We start from the raw sequence: 16,719 nt of genomic DNA, 5'->3' as shown, positions 1-16,719 counted from the left end.
AGATACTCCATATGCCAATCTTAAACTGATTTAGAACTTGACTAGCATCTGTGAGCTCAGACCTAGTAAGGCTTAATGCTAATCAATCACCTTGTATTCACAATCAAGATGGGATTCGACTTTCCTCCACCCTTCCAATGAATGTTTATGGATGCAGTGACTATTTGGAGCCCCTTTCTGCAATTGTGGGCAGGGAACCAGGAGAGTAGTTCTTCTGTATTAATATGCAGTACAGGAGTATGATTTTTATAGGTATGCATTAGCCGAGACGAATGATGGTGCTGAAATTTCTTAATTGCAGTACATGGTCCTGAATAAGAATCTGAAACACACATAATTCCATTCCAGGCTATTACACCCTCTGTTGCTCTTCTCTAGCTCAAATCAAAATCAGAACCACAGAAGTAGGTTCTTTCTCCACCATGCATTCAGTCATCCGGCTGCTGTAGTCCCTTCTTCCCTCTGCCCTTCCCTGGTCACAGCAATCAGAGACCCCGCCACAGCAGCACTTCAAGTGCAAAAAAAGGAAAGAGAAACCACCAGTTTAGACAATCACTTAATCAGACACCCAACGTGTGATGAGGAGCAAGTGTATACGTATCTTCTCACCCACTCAGTGCATCACCTCCCACCCCCAAAGTCACAACAGGAACAAAATGTTCCACTTCTGTTCAGCCCGCAGGTGTACACATTTAATCCCTGTTGCATAAACACTATGATGAGCAGAAATGGCTTAAGTTGGCAACCTCCAGTCTCGAAAGACTATGGTATTGCACTCTGAATGGTGGTTCTGGAACAGCGTCTAATGTGGCTGAAAAGGCCAATCCGGGAGTGACAATCCCTTCCCCACTGGGAGCAAGTGCAGTCTGTCACTAGTCTGCCCCCCTGGCTATGGGCCTTCCTTCTTTGCCTCTTTGCCTCAGACTGTTGGCCAAGTGTCTCTTCAAACTGGGAAAGGCCATGCTGCACAGCCTGCCTCCAAGCAGGCCACTCAGAGGCCAGGGTTTCCCACTTGTTGAGGTCCATTCCTAAGGCCTTCAGATCCCTCTTGCAGGTGTCCTTGTATCACAGCTGTGGTCTACATGTAGGGCACTTTCCTTGCACGAGTTCTCCATAGAGGAGATCCTTTGGGATCCGGCCATCATCCATTCTCACAACATGACCGAGCCAACGCAGGCATCTCTGTTTCAGCAGTGCATACATGCTAGGGATTCCAGCACGTTCCAGGACTGTGTTTTTTGGAACTTTGTCCTGCCAGGTGATGCCGAGGATGCGTCGGAGGCAGCGCATGTGGAAAGTGTTCAGTTTCCTCTCCTGTTGTGAGCAAAGAGTCCATGACTCGCTGGAGTACAGAAGTGTACTCAGGACGCAAGCTCTGTAAGCCATTAAGAAATGGCTTAATCATGCAGTTAAAATACTACATTAAAGTAGCATTTAAACAGCACGATTTGGACATTCCACGCTACATGACCATGCAGGGGCAAGAATGGCATACCAGGCAACAGTAATCCAGCCCAAGGAGTCAGGGAGGAGGCTGAAGTAAAGAAGATCTCTGTACATCTGTTGCCACCATTAGTACAGTTTCTTTAGCAGACAGGTAGTAGGGTTTGTGTCTGACAGGGGACTGGGGAAGGCCTCATTGTGCTACTGACCATTTCATCAAAGTTGTGACAGTCTGCACCAGGAATTGAGCTACAATGAATCCAGTTACTTTTTTATTAAAAAAAAAAGTTGCTTTCTCCCCAAACCTGATTCCAAATCAAGCCAGCAGGGCTGTCTATTGCTACATAAGGTAATGATAACTACACCCCTAGCCAAACAAGTAGCATTGGGGAAGTGTTGGTGTAAATGCCTAAATGCAGTAATGCTATATACAGATTAACACATTAAGTCAAGGCTCCAGGGCAGAGATTTCAATGCAACAAGGTTGTATTGAAAGGAATGTCTGTACTCACATGGACAATGTCATTCCTCAGAGCTTGACTTTAACAGAATATGGAAAGATAAGGAAACAGGCTGATCACCTGGTTCAACACCTGAGGAAACTCCTGTAAGCCACCCAGCTCCTTCATTCCCAGCAAACCTGAAATACCTCAATAACCTGAAATTCCTCAAGAGCACCTGAAAGCAACCCAGCCTCTCCTCAGGGTGTGACTCTTGCTTTTCCCCCCCTAATAGCCCTGAGGTGGGAATAGAGACGCTTAAGTGAAAGATTTATAGTAGTTTATTTGGTACCAGTTGTATCCAGCAGCTCCTTACCCAGCTATGGTCGCCAAGTAGGAAGCTTTTAATCACCACACATCCAGCAATGAACAGCACAACCCAACAATTTCTACTATTGGTAATTTCAGTACCCCCCCCCAATATGGAACACAGGAATCTCTGCATAGAAAGATACCATATCAGTGCCAGACAATTGGGTCAATCCTGCTGGCATGGACTAGCAGTGAGTCCCCAGGATTTCAAACAGCGGTCATTCTTGGACCTACAAGGATTGAATCTGAGTCGTTCTGCATGCAAAAGTACATGCTTCACCGTTGAGATACAGCTAATAACCCTCTTCTACTGAGGCTACATTGAGTCATGTGAACCAAGTCAGTTTATTCAGCACTCCTGAGTGCTCACAGGAACTTGGAGGCTCTTGTACAAGTCAAACTAGGAATGTGCATCAGCGGGGCAGGAGAAGATCACCACCATCTAACACAAGCTTTCCAATTTACATTTTAGTGCCAGGTCTATGCTTGAAAGGACACAGGTGTGAGGAGCTTGCATTACTGACAGAGATGCTTGGAGGGTGAAGAGAAGAAAGCCATTGGATCTTAGCACACAACGTTGATTGTGAGCTGTTCAGCCAAACAGGAAGTCTCCTGCCAGGAGTTTGAAAGGAAGGATCTGTGCAGTCCACACACAAATTTTGTGTGCTGCATAGCTGCATATTTTGCCCTTTTAAGGGACTTGTTGTTTGACAGTTCTGAGGTTTATTTGCGTTATCCCCCCCACTTCATCTTTTTCACTTAATCGGCAGAATAAACCATATTTTGAGAGTAAATAATTAAAGTGCTCTTTCCAAGGTCTGGCTCCTCTGGGCACAACAGAGGAGAGCAAGCAGGAGATGGCAGGTGAACAGTCACTCAATGCTGCATCAACAGCAGCACAGCTGAGTTTTGTCAGGCAGGGTGCCGCAGCTGGTTCACCCTAACCTGCCCTTGGACACACTATCTTATTAATCTGCCTGAACAAGGCTGCCTTGTGCTCTTGCAGAGGCCAAGCACATGAGCTAGAAAAATTAGCTTCACAGTGGTAGCAGCAGAGCTAACATACCACACTGAATCAACTGCACCCCAGGGATGCCCAAGCATGCCAGCTCTCTAAGCAATAGAGAGTAGGTGTATCCCTCATTTGGCTCAGTTTCTCTGGGTCCTCCTCTGCAACCTAAATTGAATCTGTTCCCTTTCTACCTCCTTTCACCACCCATGGAAATTAGCTGTTTCCTTTTTGTAGTTAGCAGGAAAGAGACAGAGTCTAAAAATGCCCAGTTTTTGGTGATGTTTCGAGGCAGATTTTGAATTTCCAGAGTTATTAGCAGTGGCTGTCAAGGCACATTCTTCTGAATGTAGGAATGGCAGCACAAAAGACCCATTTAGTGTGGGATTGTGCATCACTAAACAACCCACACAGAAATAAGCCATACCGCTTCTGATTATGCAATACTGTAACGTGTGCAGTTGGGGAACAAGAAGGGAAAGAGAACATTATTTCTTTCCAAGTGCAACTGGATGATTAGCATTGTGCCTTTCTAGGTTTTCAATGGGAGTTTTCAACCAAAGACACAAAAAACAAAACACTCAGATCTTCTCCCTTAGAAACCGCTTGACCAGAATGCAATGCTACTCTCTTACATTAAATATGGCATCTTCAAAAAAGGCACTTGTTAATACATTCAAAGTCTCCCTAATGCAATGTAAATATGAGTCTGCTCCAATGTGGTCACTCTGATTCCACCCACTGATTGCATGTCAACAGTTTGCTTACATTTGTTATCCTGTAGTAACCACTACCATCCCCCGCCCCACACATGACAATGTTGCAATGTGCTTATATAATTATGGGAAGGCAATAAGGTTTAAGAAAATCCAAAGCAGATGCCCTCACCTAAACTGTTGCTCTGACCAACAAAAGTTGCAAGCAAGTACCAAGATCAGTGTTCTAGAAGATGAGAATACATGCTACAATGTACATCATAGCTTACAGTCCCAGGGACTCATGGTAGCAAAGCTACAATTTATGAAGCCTTGGGATTTGTTGTGCATGTGAACATCTCCTCTTCTGAATTGGCCATTTCAGTATTTGCTGGGTCACATCAACGAGTCCCGTGTAAAGTCATCATTCTATTCTAGGTATAGTTTGCATTTTGCCCATCATGCAACATTCTAGCCAAGTCTTCAAAGTTACACTTGGGGCCCAATCCGATCCAATTTTCTAGCACTGATGCAGCCATGACAAAGGGGCATGTGCTGCATCCTGTAAAGGGGGGGGGGCAGGTCATGGAGGCCTCCTTAAGGCCTCAGGGCTGCATTGTGGCTGCATGGGCACTGGAAAGTTGGGCAGGATTGGCCCCTTATTGATATGAGAAATTTGCTGATGGACAGAGTTCCTAAAGACACAGAGGTACCTTTAAAGTGTGACTTTAGCACAAAGGGGACACTCAGAAGCTGCTTTTTCATAAGCCAAGCAGCAGTAGGCAGAACTTCCTATGCATGACAGGCAGATTCTATAGCTGTATGCACTGACTATATGCACTCACTATAGCTGTTTGCACTGACGCAAACAGGCCCAAAACCAAGTCATGGCTACTCAGCCCTCCTCTGACCAGCTGGTAGTGGTAGAACTCCAGAAGCTTCTGGTTTGATGTCTGTCTGTTCCTAGTTCCTACACCAATTGGTCACTGCTAGTTCTTGGGGAAAGGCAACAGGTGGATCAAGATCCAGACCTGAGCTTATTTATTCAGATTTATTCCCTACCCTTCAATCGAAATTATCCCCAGAATGGCTTATAACAGATAACAATACAAAAACAGCTCAACAGCCCTTAGTCCTCCAGCTGATGGCAGAGGCCAATGGCAACTGGCTGCTGGAACAGTGTGTTATTTTTAACAGGGAAGAAACAGGCTCCCTTGATGACCACGCTTTCTCTGGCCAACCAAAGGGGCAAGGCTGATCTTACCCTTGCCAAGGCTTCCTTCACAGGAGGTAAAAGTTGCAATCTTAGGGCAGGAAGAGTCCATCCAGAAGCATGAGTGAGTAATTACCTCAAGCAACGTACTGGCAAGGACGCACCCACCTCTGTTCACACTCATCTCCACTGCTTCTCCTCCCTCTCCCTGGACTGGAAATGAAAGGAGGTGGGGGAACAGATCAGAAAAGGACAAATGGAAGAGAGTGGTTGACCAAACCATCCTTATTCTCCTCCATCCTTCCTCTTCTGCTGTGTCTTCCTCTTCCTTTTCCAATCCAGGAGTGGGAAACTCAGAGGCTGGCAAAACCTCTGAGTCAAATGGGCCTCACCAGGTCAAAGGGGCAGCATTTCGCATGCTGCGGCATGAGGAGGGCTTGGGCTACTCCTGACTTAGTTTTCTACGTTTTGTGGACTAGTGCCCAACATTCTGAGTTTTACTGACCATTGTGAAATAAAGGATCATGAGAATGGAACCCAAAGTGAAACTCCGCAGAATGCTATCTGCTGCCTCAACCTCATTAAGGGTTTTCATCAAGCAGAGGCTGGATGGCTGTCTGTCAAGGATGCTATAGCCACCTGCAGTGAACAAGGGGTTGGACTAGATCAGGGGTGCTCACACTTTTTTTGGCTCGAGAGCTACTTTGAAACCCAGCAAGGCCCGGAGATCTACCAGAGTTTTTTTACAATGTTCGTGCCATCATAACATATAACATTTATGTGTACAATGTATGTTGGTGTACCTTGAGCCCCACTGAGTATAACAGGACTTACTCCTGAGTAGACATGCCTAGGATTAGGCTGTGAGGCTGCAATCCTAGCCACACTTACCTGGGAGTAAGCCCCATTGAGTACAATGGGCCTTACTCCCGGCGTTTCCTCCCAGAGGCACCTGAAGGGGGGGTCAGCACTCCGCGATCTACTCATTTTGCCTCGCGATCTACCGGTAGATCGCGATCCACCTATTGTGCACCCCTAGACTAGATGACTTCCAAAGTCCTTTCCAACATTCAACAATTCTATCATAGCCATTCAGTTAGCATCAGGATCATTTGTTAGAGAAAAATCTACAAAGCTCACACACGTAGCACAGTGATCGCAAAAGCAAAGCAGTAAAAGCTTTACAGCATCCTTTCTGCATTACATAACCTATATTTAGAAACACTAACACTTTCCAGCACCCAGCCCACCACCATGCTAAGACGAAGGACTCGCTACGAAGGGAAAACTCTAACCTCTTGACTGTTGTAAAGCGTAGGCACACAAGTGTGTCTGGAGATTTTAAAAATACAGACCACTGGAGGAATCGCAGGGTGGAGTACACTGCTGGAAATTTATAAACTTAAACAGATTGTGTAGGATTGCACAGCTTATAATACATGGTTCCAAAAAAAATACAAAAATTAGCAAGTTGCAATAAAAATAGCCATGAAAACATCAACATATATAAAGAAAAAGGACAGAAGACAATACAGCTGTGTGCTCTAGTCTAAAACAATTAAAGCTAGAAGAAATTGAAGGGCTTTGTCATGTAAGTATTCATGATTTTGCAGTTTATTCCACTGCTAACTGATCATCATCATCAAGACACTTTCCCTGATGTTTAAACAAAATCTACCTTCCTGCCATTTAAACTTTTCAATTCCTGTCTGACTGTCATGGTCTTCCTTTGGTCCTCCTTGTTAATGAAAATTGTCAATACATCTTCCCTTAACCTTTTTCACAAGCATGCCTACTCCTTCAGCCTTTCCTTAACTTACACAATTCAACATTCAGATCATTTCTGACCCTCTTCAATCTCTTAAAAAATTTCCTGTTTTTCAAACAGGACAAAAAACAGGCATAGAACACAAAACACAAGTGTGCTATGCAAGGGCAGTAAAATTATTACTCCTGGTCCTTGAGGGATATCTGCAAGGACCGAAAACTATAAGACAAAAGAATATTGCATTCAAACACCATCTATATTCATAATCAAAAACAAGCACTTAGAAAAACATAATTCCTGCAAATTAAATGTGTATCACTTGCTGTTAGGTTAATAAACTGCATTCAGGTCCACTAGGGACACGGCAGTAGTACAACCATAATGCATTGAAAACTTTATAGTTCTAGGAAGTTGTTTACAGAGATAATCAATGGGAATCCCCACTGGAGAAGTCTGTTTACCATCCACACAATCTTCTTCTGAACTCCTCTTGGCTCTTCCGTCTTGGTGTTCTCTACAAACACAGCTCACTGCCACTTGAACTAGCATTTCCACCCTTCCTTAGCCTATTATTTCCCACAACCAAGGCTATGGGCTGGTCCAGGTCATATGCTGAGCCCTGGAGTTTTGCCGGAGATCTAATTATAACAATGTCCTCTTCCTGTGACAGGGAGTACGTGTTCATTTCTAATCCACTTGGCCCAGTGTCCAAACACAATTAGCTTAATGCAATTTCCCCAAGTCTTATCAGATGGTTTGGCCACATGTGAGGAGAACCACTCCAACTGCCCACGTGAGCAGGGCACCTCCACCACAACAAGGTCTCTATATCTTCTCTAATTTGCAAGGGGAGGGGAAGGGAGGGTAGCCAGAAAATAAAATAAAGTTTTCCATCTCAGAACTGTGCTAAATCATCCTAAAGTCAGAATATGTGAGCTATCTCATCAGCCTTTACATGAATGATGCTTAACTTTGTTTTTCTCAGCTATTTTAAACACCCACCATGTATCTCTCGAGGGTATCTCTACAGGTGCACGCTGCAGATCAACATTCCCGTAAACAACCAATCGCATATACAACAGTCCCATTGAACTCACCTGGCTAGCTTCTTTCCCTCCTTAAGCCTGCTATCCAGTGCTTTGCATACTTTCTGGCACACTTTAGGCAGCTAGTGGCCTTGCTTTCCCCAACACTGTAAGGCATTCTGGGGTGGTACAGGGCTGCACAAGCCATTCTGGGGTGTGACCCGCAACCATTAGCAGTTGTCAGGGCAACAACGGATGCACCTAACAACAGGGTTTGCAGAATGGATCCCCATCATTAATTGGCGTACACCTTGTCCTTGCAATGAAATATCACATATTTGGTCTCTTGCTCTCAGTATCTCGAACTCTGATGAGATTCAGAAATACAAGCAAGAGAGTTTGTGGAGTCAATCATCTGACAAAAGAAAAACTAACAAAAAAAGTTATATAAAAGAGATATTATCTCAAGAAACAGCCTAGTTGCCATTATCCTGGCCCCGTGGTGAATGCCACAGCTCAAATCTTCTAGCACCATGAGATAAACTGATTCATAAGGAACTCAAGCGAAAGGAGATTCAAGCCTGTGGTTCAAAACAACATGAGGTTTAACTGCATAAGATACAAGCTGTAAACTCCCAACAAGCTGAAAACTCCCAACTCAAAATTTCAGCTCAACTACAAGTCACTGTCTCAGCCTGTCCCCATATAATCGTAATTTATGTAAGTATCAGCCTACTTTGCAGACCTCTTCTGAAGATTACTGTGTGAAGAATTTCAAACTTTTAAGATTGCTTTCATTTGCCTTTGAACCGAATGCCACGTCGGTAAAGAATAACATATTAGCAGCATTTTAAAATCAGAAACTGTACAGTATGCTTGGGGTCATGAGCCTAGGATGTTAGAGCAGAAAGTTAGGAGTGACATGCCAAGCTAAGAAGCAACTTTTTTAGGATCAGATGTATTTAAAAAAAAAAAGAAGCTGCTAAATTAGCCTCAAGAAACCAGCATCATAAGACGACAGAAAAGCAAGGTTAAGCCAAGCAACAAACATCAACTGATGAATGCCAGTTTTTGTAGGTACCAGGAAATCATTTAAAATACAACCAATTGGAATCACTGCTTCTATTCTATAAAGTAACTGTGGGCAAATTCACATATGTCCAGCGCTAGAAAAATTGCGCACAAGAACCTGTTTGGAAGATATTTACCTAAAACATATGCATATCCTTTCTTCTTCCCTCTCTTAGTTGTCTCCCTGACTGTCAACACTGAGCTGGCTGTTCACTGCCCTGAGGAACTTCCAGGTTTTTTAACCAACAAGCAGCACACTAGCTCATTAACAGCCATGTTGGATCAGACCAGATGTCTATGAAATTATCTCAGGGAGCTTGCTAATTACCTCCAGAGAGCTCACAAGCAGGGAATGAAAGCAAGAGCCTCCTACCCCAGCACCTGGTATTCAGAGATACTGTCTATTTCTTCTCCAAGTTCTATGGCACTACCTTGATTAACAGCCATGATAGACCTATCCTCCATGAATTTGTATAATCACCAAATCTTGTAGCACATATCTTTACCAAATCTTATGTCCTCTATCACACTGATATATGAAAGTAACAAGCAACCAGCTCATATACACACCATAGCAACATCAGGTTTTTCTATATTGTACAGTGTCCTCAGACTCAATGTCATGAGATTTTCATGGAAGGCATATTGCAACTTGACAGTCCTGTAGGGTAGGGTTACCAGATACAAATAGGGACAGAGTGCCTGTACCTTTAACCATTGTATAGAAGAAGGAATTTGGGCAGGTGTAGCTTTTTGAACCCTTCCATGTTGAGTTGCACGTCCCAAAATTCCCTCTTCTATACAATGGTTAAAGGTACAGGCACTCTGTCCCATTTGTATCTAGTAACCCTACTGTAGGGTGAACTGAAAAGCCATCTGTGTGTCAGTGTTACCAATCATGAATGAGAACTCACAGCATAACAAGATGTAAAACTCTGCTAATTATTAGGGATTCAGAGAAATGGTTACCATCTCTTTTCAAAGTCCACTTGTTCAGCAATTAAAAAGGAAGGCAAAGCACTCAGCAGACACAAAGCAATAAGGAAAATGAAACACTGCACTTTCTAAAAGCCAAACAGAATTCTCTGTTGCAACAGAGGCAAATTTCCTGAGCTGGTCAGAATAATCCAGGGCTAATGGTATCACCAGAGGCACTGAAGCTCTGGAGGCACTGAAAACATTACATTTGCAGCTGATATATTGATTTCCCTGTGCATTAAAACACCTAACAAAAATCAGTTACCTAGTCGGCAACCAACTGGCATGTTGATCAGCTTCATTCAATGTAGCCATGTGGTCCCTTCAGTGGAACACACTGCTAGTGTTTTTCCTTTCTCCCTTGAAATAACTTTTCTATGCTGAATATTTTCCAAAACTACTAATCTCCAATTGTCTTAGGATAAATCCACACTGTGGGCTTAAAGCTCTTTTAACACTCATTTTGACCTCCTAATCTTGGAAAACTTTGATCAGATGTAGACATGAGGTAAGAGAAAAGGGCTATGATCTCCAGCAGACACTTTGTCAGCATCTCACCAGACTACAGTTCCCAGAATTCTTTGGGATAGGCTGTAACAGTGGTATAATATTGTTAGGGTCTCAGAGTGCCTGTAATATTATTGTCTTGCCCACCATCTTCTCATGAGTGTACTCAGAGCAGATCCTGTGTTTCAAAGTGGGGAAAAAACCATGGAAGGTCTCAAGTGCCTGAGAAGCTGACTCCATCAGCTAAAGTGTCTAGAACAGGGGTGTCCAAACTTTTTGGCAGGAGGGCCACATCATCTCTCTGACACTGTGTAGGGGGCTGGGGGAAATTTACATTTCAAATTTGAATAAATTTACATTTACATTGAATAAATTTACATAAAGGAATATATTAGAGATGGAACTTGTATGAATTAATGAATTTTACTGAGCTTATTTATAATACACATGAGATCCAGAAAAGGGGGTTGTTAAAATAATTCCTGACACATATAACACACCTCTTCCTAGGGAAAAAAAAAGAACTTGCAGCGCCCGCCCCCAGCACACGCAAGCAATAGACCCACAGTTTCCTGTCCCTCCTCAGTACCTAGCCCCACCCCCCCAAGCCAAAATCAAGCAGGATAAACAGACCCAGGACTTCTCACCCCCATCCAATGCCTGCACTCAGCTGCAGCCTCCCCAACCTAATGGGAGGGTTTCAGATGGGCAGGAAGGAGGCAAAGGGAAGTGTGCAGAGGGGGAGGGGGAGAGGTTAGTTCTCCTCTATGGAGAACTCGTGCAAGGAAAGCGCCCTACAGGTAGACCACAGCTGCAATACAAGGACATCTGCAAGAGGGATCTGAAGGCCTTAGGGATGGACCTCAACAAGTGGGAAACCCTGGCCTCTGAGTGGCCCGCTTGGAGGCAGGCTGTGCAGCATGGCCTTTCCCAGTTTGAAGAGACACTTGGCCAACAGTCTGAGGCTAAGAGGCAAAGAAGGAAGGCCCGTAGCCAGGGAGACAGACCAGGGACAGACTGCACTTGCTCCCGGTGTGGAAGGGATTGTCACTCCCGGATTGGCCTTTTCAGCCACACTAGACGCTGTGCCAGAACCACCTTTCAGAACGCGATACCATAGTCTTTCAAGACTGAAGGTTGCCAATACAAGATGGGCAGGGCTCCTGCTCTCCTGTGAGTGCTTAGCCTTTTCCTCACTGTCACTGCGAAGAGCAGTCATGTCAGGCCAGCGAGAGCTCCAGCGGGTCTCCAGCAGGCCGAGTGCCCATTGGACGTGGGGGGCTCCCTGGGGGGCTGGATTGGGGCCCTCCGCGGGCCACAGGTGGCCTGGGGTTTGGGCAGCCCTGGTCTAGAACAAGTCTTTAAAAATTAATTCTTCAAAAGATACAAAGAGTGTGGTTGAAATTAGCTTCTTAATGCTTCCCAATGCTAGATCACAAGCAGTGAACAATCACAAAAAGATTGAAAGAGGTCTCTTCTGAAAGGTCTCTTCAATATTGTTAATGCAACACAGAAAAGAAAAGGAGTTCATCTTAGATGGAACAACAGTGAAGTGAAGTTGATTTCACTTTTTCATTCAGTATGTAGAATATGTAAAAACCTCCTTGAAGCATCACTTGGGAAAGCAACCTGACTGCGTCTCTTTGCTTTTCTTGTGCAATGAATATATAGATGGAGTGAGGCAGGTCCTGTTTCTTGGGGCAATTATTTTGATCCATGTGCAATATGTACTCAATGAACATGTTATGCAATTAACAAGTTTTTCCAAAACTGTCCAACACTTTTGAGGAATGATAAGAACCTCCATATTCTTGGATCTCTAATTCACACATATGCAGTTCTGCAGATACGTATCAGCAACAAGGTGTTGAAAAGTCTATGTTGAGCTGCTTTGTATTCAAAGGCTTGATCCAAAACGCTACTTCAAGTATGCCCAGTAGAATATTTGACCTTCCTTTGGAGAGGCACATCCACATGCTATCTCAAAAAACTAGTTTTTAAACTCTCCTCATTTCTAAAGAGATCTGTCAACCCCTATACAGCATAGGGGGCTCCTGTTCAAGAAACACAAGTTCAATCCTTCCTCGGGTGCACGAAACTAGTAATGCAGTTCTTTGAACACAATTCACTGGAAAAGTTTGTTTCTAAATTTACGTCTGTCAAACTCCCAATGACACCCAAGCCTACTTCTTGAGGCATGATGTACTATATAATAAGACATCTGCAGTTGCAAATGATTTCAGCTTTCAAGGATAATTTGGGAACTTGCTATTTGGGAGAAATGTCCAAAAAACTGCAAGAAAAAAGAAAATGTTCTACAAAGGCAAGTTAAATTTCTTTGAGGAGGGTAGGGTCTTAAGTAACCTTAGACCATGGATTCCTTTTCAGAAATAACTTTGCTCTTATTTTCGAAAAATCAGTTTAAGATAGTAAAACTCTGAGTTCTGTTGTTTTATTACATTACCTGTTGTCTGAATGCATGCTCTCAAGTTTCAAGCTCCACCAAAAGACAACGTCTCTGCTATATCCTTCTATGTTTCTTATTTATTACACCAAAGCAGTGGGTTGAGCATAGGGGCAAAGGGAGTAAGCTGTGAATCACAACTTCCCCAAATCTTGCCACTGCTGTTAATTCCCATTAGATAGCAAGCCACTCCCTCTCAGTTTCCCAGCTGCAATATAGGAATAATTAAAGGGAATCTCTTAAAGGGTTGTTGTAATAATTATATTGATAATACATATAAAGTGCTTTTTACACTCAGAAAGGGCTATATAAATGTTAAATATTCTTCTTCTTCAACTATGTCATGTCACTCATAGTAATAAAAATAAAACACAACCCAGTAGGTTGGCCAAACACCATTGCCCAAACTGAAACTCAGCCAGGACACTGGGGCTCACACCCCTACAAGGACGCGATTGTAAGATTAGCAGTATCCAAAAGTTCAATATAAAGTCAGTTTACATAAAGGTTGGAAATGGATAGTTTTATGCTTTCTGAAGGAAAGGAATTTATGTGAGGGTTTTCACAGCCACATATGCAGAACTATTAATTCAAATAGCAGGCCACTATTGCATGTGGATACTGCTCTCCCTGCAGGGCCTCTATGATTGAGGGAGCACGAGAACAGAAAACAAATACAGGAGAGGAACCCCCCACAGATCTTACAGATGCTGCCCAACAGTCCAAACTCAGGACAATCACTCTCAGCAGACAAGTTATTCAGACGCTTTCCAGGCTGGGAGAAAGTAATCTGATTTCAGCACAACACAACTGTCACAGCTTTTACATACAGGTCTTTTGCATACTGACAGACATCACAACACTGTAGTTTGTACAAACCACAGTTTCCCACAGTAGGAAACTGCAGTCTGTCACAAACTGCAAATGAAAGCTTTCAACCCCTCACACATGGAAGGATGAGGCTGGGAGAGTTACATGAACCTGAGACTTGCTATGGTGCATTTTTTGTACAATTTCTGACCTGCCCCAGAGATATAAAATTACTTCACAGTTCAGTTACCAGTCATTCTGTTTTCAGCTTGGTTAAATGATCCTTGCTTCACATTTGTGAGGTTACCCCTTGGAATCAGAAGCATTTACAATACACATTTTGATGGCTTATTTACTGGGCAATAATGCAAACCCTCTGCAAAAGAGAAAATTGAGAGGGGGAAAACAAGGGGGAAAAACAAAAATATTAATTTAGAAACACAAAGCAGGGGCAGCCCAACAGTGAGGAAATCTGCAGCCACTTGCATCAGTGACAAATTGCAAGGTACATGTGAGTGTAAGTGCAGTGAATTCAAGGTGTTTTTAAGGGCTACCTACTCCCATCTGCACCTTCCTCACTGCTGGATTTCAAGTGCAGATTTAAACTGATTCAGATCAGAAAATCCTTTTAACAGTCTTCTATCTTGATTGTTCAAAAAATATATAAATGTGTTATTTTATTGTTGATTGCTACTTGTATACGCTGCTTTGGTGTTCTAACAAAAAGCAAGGTATAAATCTTGCAAATAATATTTATCTGACCCATGAAAAACCACAAAACGAAAACATTAATCTATAAAATTGAATTGCTAGAACTCCAATCTTATTATAAAAGAGTTTATACAGCTTACCAAGGTTATTAAAATCAAGTGGAAACACACAATTAAAAACTATGCAGTGGACTCAAACCTATTTCAAGCAACCTCCAAAGCAGACCTCATTTTGATTTCTAAAGAATGCAAACTGAAAGCACCAACTTCAGGCCTTCCCAAAGAGAATCCTAGATGAAAGAAAATAAACACTTGATGCATCACCAAGAACTGTTACAGTTCTTAAAACTAGGCAACTTTTACTTTCAGGGCTGCCAAACTACGACCAACACTGCATTCCCTTTACAAATTAAACTATTTTTTTAAAGGTTAAGTGCAGTATTTCATTGCACTTTATATTCATTCAGTGTATCCCTTTCGACAAGGGATAATCTGGGTTCAATGACCCTGAAACCTCAATATTATGCAAGCAAATTTGGACTTTGAGTCAGCAACGTGGTGAAAACGTTGAACTTTTAACCTAAATAGTCTTGGTGAAAAACTGCTGACTGCCAAGAGTCCTGCCCAATAGATTTGAGTTTGCTTCATGTGTATATTTTTAAGTGGTGTCCGGCAAAAAATCTTTTGACTCTACTAAGGGAGTTAATTCACTGGGAAGAAAATTATGGCTGTAATTCTATTCACATGTACTAGGGAGTAAACTCTACTGGAGTCAATGGAACTTACTTGCAAGAAAACATGCATAAAATTGGGCTGCCCAGCTCTTATTTGTAAGGGAGCGCTTGAATTTGCCCCTACAAGGCTGCAACAATGAGGCTATGTAGACAAGAGATTTGGGGCCCAATCCAATAAGGGTCAAGTGCTGGCACTGAACCCCAGCGCCAGTGCTGGGTATCGCAAATGTGGCATAAGGCACATCCGTGACACCCAGGATGTAAATCTTCGGCAGTGGTAAGGGCCTTGGGGGTGAAGGGAAGCATTTCGGGGCAAGGGAGGGCAGGGCAGGGGGAGGAACTGAGGCAGGAAATGGAACCGCCATATCCTATCCTCTGTCAGGTTGCAAAGCCCAGCAAAGAAGTTCACAAGTCTGCCATTATGGCGCTGCTGCACCTAGTGGCGGTACAAAGTACTGGATTGGGCTATAAGTCTTCCATCCTTATAGAGTAGCAAAGCACATGCTGGCACAAGAATCCTATAAAAGCATCTTCCTGTGTCTGCCCTCTTCACCACAAGATTCCACAGGCTGATCTGCTCTAATGCTTATCCAGCATTGCTGAACAGCCCTATTTTGTATGTCAACAAATTCTTCAGAACTGAAGTTCCAAAAATCAACTTTAGAAAACAGAAAAAAGCAAAATGACATAAAATGGAGTGGTATATTTATTGCCTAAACAGATTGTCCTAGAAATTCCCTTTAATGATGAGAACAAATCATTCTTGAACAGTATTGAATGGCCTGCTACTCGTTAGCTAGTAGCTACTAGCTGGAAGCTAGTAATTACTTATCTTCTAACAAGCTACTTTCTGCAAGACCTGTATTGCGATCAAAGGCCTAGTTCTCAGCTTCTAAAAATGCTTCATTAGAATTGTATAGAAGGAGGATGTTCTAGCTAGTTTTCAAATAAGCTATTTCCAAATCTACACCTCAAAATATTTTTCTAATACTGTACATGCTTTTGAGTGTGATCTTCTATCGGTTCTGTAAGAATGTGATGCCCTGGCTTAAGTCTAAAAAACAATGAAACTAATCTACAAGTGTATGTCACTGTTGTTGTTGTCGTCATCGTCGTCCGCCCATATCCACGGATGCGCTATTTTCAGATTCAGTCATCCGCTGATTGGGGGGCACCCATTACAGTACCTTTGTTTTTTGTTAATAGCACTGGAAGCCTGGAAGGGTATTTCTTGCTTAACACCCATGCTTCCAGAGCTACAAAATGAAAACAAAAGGTAATGGGTGTTGGGGCTGCTATTAACATAGTTTCCCCATATCCGCAGTTTCCATATCTGTGTGTGTGTGGGGGGGGGAGAATAGAAAGGATATCGAGAGACCACACAGTCCTAGACTGACAGACTAAGGAAGCTCAATGGCTGTTCTGAAACTCTCACTCACCCATCTCTAGCTTAGGACCCTTAAACTTTAATAGCAGAGAA

General features: G+C 43.0%; 1 protein-coding gene across 6 annotated transcripts in view; it reads right to left on the bottom strand.

Moving 5' to 3' along the window:
• Positions 1 to 16,719, bottom strand: part of DAAM2 (dishevelled associated activator of morphogenesis 2) — a 247,532-nt gene that overhangs the window by 146,412 nt on the left and 84,401 nt on the right. For 2 of the 6 annotated variants that reach the window (XM_066618642.1, XM_066618648.1), the window contains exon 1: positions 7,402 to 7,509. The exons of the other annotated variants lie outside the window; for them this stretch is intronic. The gene's annotated coding sequence lies outside the window, so the exon portion shown is untranslated. Of the gene's footprint in view, positions 1 to 7,401; positions 7,510 to 16,719 lie in introns of those variants that run through there. 6 annotated transcript variants of the gene reach the window in all.

This window comes from Tiliqua scincoides, chromosome 1 (assembly GCF_035046505.1).
Source record: "Tiliqua scincoides isolate rTilSci1 chromosome 1, rTilSci1.hap2, whole genome shotgun sequence".
Lineage (NCBI taxonomy): Eukaryota > Metazoa > Chordata > Lepidosauria > Squamata > Scincidae > Tiliqua > Tiliqua scincoides.
This window is presented reverse-complemented; position numbering and strand designations above follow the sequence as displayed.